Source organism: Bison bison, unplaced genomic scaffold (assembly GCF_000754665.1).
Source record: "Bison bison bison isolate TAMUID 2011002044 unplaced genomic scaffold, Bison_UMD1.0 scf7180017864314, whole genome shotgun sequence".
Lineage (NCBI taxonomy): Eukaryota > Metazoa > Chordata > Mammalia > Artiodactyla > Bovidae > Bison > Bison bison.
Genome location: NW_011494886.1, coordinates 678,429 through 682,810, shown reverse-complemented (window position 1 = coordinate 682,810; position 4,382 = coordinate 678,429). Strand labels below are relative to the sequence as shown.

The 4,382-nt window shown below is 35.3% G+C and overlaps 1 pseudogene; it reads left to right on the top strand.

Moving 5' to 3' along the window:
- LOC104997840 overlaps positions 1-4,382 on the top strand; it is a 58,816-nt pseudogene that overhangs the window by 40,261 nt on the left and 14,173 nt on the right.

The following is a 4,382-nucleotide window of genomic DNA, read 5'->3' as shown; positions in this document are numbered from 1 at the left end:
AGATCATGGTCAACAAAAGAGTCCGAAATGTAGTACTTGGATGCAATCTCGAAAACGACAGAAAGATCTCTGTTCGTTTCCAAGGCAAACCATTCAGTATCACAGTAATCCAAGTCTATGCCCCAACCAGTAACGCTGAAGAAGCTGAAGTTGAAGAAGACCTACAATACGTTTTAGAACTAACACCCCAAAAAAGATGCAGTAATTTTGGAGCCCCCCAAAATAAAGTTTCTCACTGTTTTCACTGTTTTCCCATCTATTTGCCATGAAGTGATGGGACCAGATGCCATGATCTTAGTTTTCTGAATGTTGAGTTTTAAGTTTTAAGAATACATATATTCTTTATATAACCACTGGATCACCAGGGAATTTGCTAAAAATAGTATATTTTGACTTTACTTTTTCACAGTGTTTGATGATCTCTGCTTTTTAATTTATATGTTCGGTACTAATGTATTTAATGTAACTACTGATACTTTGGTATTTAAGTTTACCATTTACTTTTTCATTTCTTACTTATCCTATTTGTTCATTTCCCTCCTTTTTTCTTTTTTTGGATTAACTTAGTATTTATAAGTATTCCATTGTATATCTTCTCTTGGCTTTTCACTGTAACTCTTTCTTTGTGTGTGTGGTTTCCTTAGGGTTTACTATATGCATCCTTTACTTACCACAGTCTACCTGGGACTAACATAATAATAGGATGCATAATTTAAGAATGTTGGATATTATACTTACACTTAACCTTTTCCAAATTATTGTGCAGTTTTCTGTTTTGATATTACATTTATGAGGTTCTTCACATTTGTTTTTATCACTTTTTCTTTTAAAAGGTAAATTATCTTTTAAAGATATTAAGAAACAGAACAAAAATGTTATATATTTGCCTAAAGAGCTATCATTTCTAGTGCTCTTCATTCCTTGGTATAACTTGGAGTTTTTGTTCAGTCTTGTTTCATTTCAGCTTAAGGAACTTCCTTTATGATTTCTTTCAGAACTAGGTTTGCTTATATAAAGAAAGTTCCTTAGCTTTTATTTGAAATGTGTTTTGTTTTCATTTTTGAAGAGTATTTTAGGAAAGCATGAGTTAAATTCTAGATTGATAGGTTTTTCTTTCAGTACTTTATAGATTCTGCTCCAGTGACCCTGGCTTGCACTAGTTCTAAGGAGATGTCAGTGATCATTCTTACTGCTATTCCTCTGTATGTCTTGTTTTCCTAATTGCCTCTAACATTTCCTCTTTACATTTGTTTTCAGCATTTAGAATATTAATGTCTTATTGAGTTTCCTGGCTTTGTGGGTTGACTTTTAAAATTTAATTTGGAAAAATTTTAGTCATAATTTATTTAAATATATTTCTTCTGAGTCTTTTCCTTCTTCTGAATTCTGATTATACGCTAGACTTCTTGATAATCTTCTACAGGTCACAGGCTTCCCCCCAACCCCCAACCCCATGTGCTATACTTTCTAGTAACCTGTGATCAAATTTATAGATTTTTTTTTGCTAAAGATTCCAATCTTCTCTAAGACCAGTTGGCAAATTTTCTCCCAATTACAAGTATTATAATTTTGAGGTATAAAATTAATTTCAGTATTTTTTGGAATTTCCATTTATCAGTTGAGATTTTCCATCTCTCCACTCATGATGTCCATATTCTCCTTTTAATCTTTGAACATATATTTATAATATTTTAAAATCCTTGTTTGGTCATTCTATCAATAACATTTTTGTAATTCCTTATTCTGTTTCTACTGCTTTTTTTTTTTTAGGGAAGTGGGAGTCATGCCACATTTTCCTGTTGCCTCAAGGCAATGGCAACCCACTCCAGTACTCTTGCCTGAAAAATCCCATGGATGGAGGAGCCTGGTAGGCTGCAGTTCATGGGGTTGCGAAGAGTCGGACACGACTGAGCAACTTCCCTTTCACTTTTCACTTTCATGCATTGGAGAAGGAAATGGCAACCCACTCCAGTGTTCTTGCGTGGAGAATCCCAGGGATGGGGGAGCCTGGTGGGCTGCCGTCTATGGGGTCGCACAGAGTAGAACACGACTGAAGCGACTTAGCAGCATATGTATTATAATTTTTGGTGTGTGCTTGATGTTGTGAAAGATAATTGTGGAGAATCTGGATTATGTTGTCTTTCTTTAAAGAGTTTTGAACCTTTGAGAGGTGAATTAATTTACTGGCAATTTTGCTTGACAAACATTTATTTTTATTTTAGACTTATTAGGATGGATTTAGAGCAATCCTTGCTTTAGAACTGGAAGACCTCAGAATGCCCAGAGTGTTTAGTAAGGTCTGTTGGTCTTGTCTGCAATATCTCTCAGCATTATACTGGGACATTTACATTCAGTTCATAGCTTGTCAGGCCTTCTTCTTTGCTAGGTTAATGTACTCTTTTTCTGTGCTTGTACAGATTAGAATAGAGCCAAAGACTAAAAGGGACTCTGCAAATTTTGGCAGCTCTCTCTATATATAGTTCCCTGCACTCTGGTTCCCTGATTGACTAGTTGCAGCCACCTCAGGATTGCTGAACTTAAATTTCTCTTCTCTCCATCAAGATAATTTCTCTCTATGTGGGCTCTACTAATCTGTATTGCAGTTTGGAAAGTGTTCTCAGCCAGAAACCTGGGGTGAATGTAGCTTATGTTATCTATTTCCTTTCTCTCTAGGATCACAGCTCTTCTGTCTCTTCCAATGCCAGAAAAAAATTCATACATTTTTTTTTTTAGTTTAATAGATGTTTACAATGGAGAATATATTCAACAGTCCTTAGTCTGTGAGTGCTGGGACCAAAATCAGTACTATTCTTAACTCCTGGATTCTATTCTTAATTTTTGGATTTATTCTCTCTCTCTCTTTTTTTTAATACTCACAGCCGCTACCACACTTTCAGAGTCATCAGAACCCACACTACTAAGAATCTTGCAGTTGGCTCCTAATTTACTTTTTTATCATAGTTCTATTTTCCTTCTATGTATACTTCACATTTATACTGGAATATCCTTCCAAAACATGGGTTTGATAAATCTAAGTCTCCTTAAAGTCTCCAAGAATTTCTAGTAGCCTTCATGATAAATGTCAAACTCTTAATTATGGCATTCAAAATCCTTCATTATTTGGGTTACACTGACTTCTCTATCATTAAATATCTTACAATTCTGCCAGTTGCACCCCATTATCATGCCAAACCAAAATCCTTTGAGCTCAAAGAATTCTTTGTTTCCTTTCCTCGTCTCTAGCTGGCTAATTTCTCTTTATTCTTTGGAAATCACCCATCTTGGGAAACTTCTCCTATCCCTTAGATCAAACAGTCCACTCCTGCTTTAAATTAGGTCCTCTATTTCTGAGCTCCTACAGTACGTTGTGTTTATCTACAGCATAGTTATTGTAAAGTTACCTTATAACTTCTCTTGTCTATCTCCCATCCTATGGTGTAAATTAATCAAAACAAGAAATTTCTGTTTTATCAGAGTACTCAATAACTGATTACTGAGAGAATAAATAGAGCATAATCCAGTAGTTTTCATAAGGAAAATCATGGATCATTAAAAAGATTTAAAATTTTATTTCATATAATATATTTAAGAAGGCAGGAAATATATACAATGGCTTAAAAATGTTTCTGCCCCAAATAATTAATTTTTTTAAAGGTTCAGGGAGGCAGGGACTTTATTTACTTATTTTATTTACTGACCACCAACGGCATGTGGGATCTTAGTTCCCTGACCAAGGGTTGAATCCATGCCTCCTGCATGGACTCTTAATTACTGGATTGCCAGAGAAGTCCCCAAATAGTTAACATTTTAAACATGATTCATATCTTCAGAAAGGCAGAAAAACTTATTAACCAGAATAATACAAGTTATGGTTTGCTATGATTTATTGTTAGCCTTGTAATTTTTAGCAATAGTAAAGACAACAATTTTTAAAATAAAAAAAGAAAAACTTAGGTTTTCAGGCACAATTGCAAAATTGCTGTCTAAAATATAGAACAGAAGGGAACAGAACAGATTTCTCCTGAAGAGGTCTGTCAAAATTCTCTTCATCTCAATATGCCTCCTTCAAGACAGGCAGATATCTGCTTTCTTGACCAGGGAACAGAAAGTCTTGATCCATTAACTGCTAATTCCTGTTGTTCAAATCAATAATAGTCTTCATTTGTTATTTGTCATGACATAGTGCCTTGGGGGCTTCCCAGGTGGTTCTAGTTGGAAAGAACCCGCCAGCCAATGCAGGAGACATAAGAGATTATGGTTCAATCCCTGGGTTGGGAAGATCCCCTGGAGGAGGGCATGGCAACCCACTCCAGTATTCTTTCCTGGAGAACAGAGGAGCCTAGCAGGCTACAGTCCATGGGGTCACAAAGAGTCAGATGAAA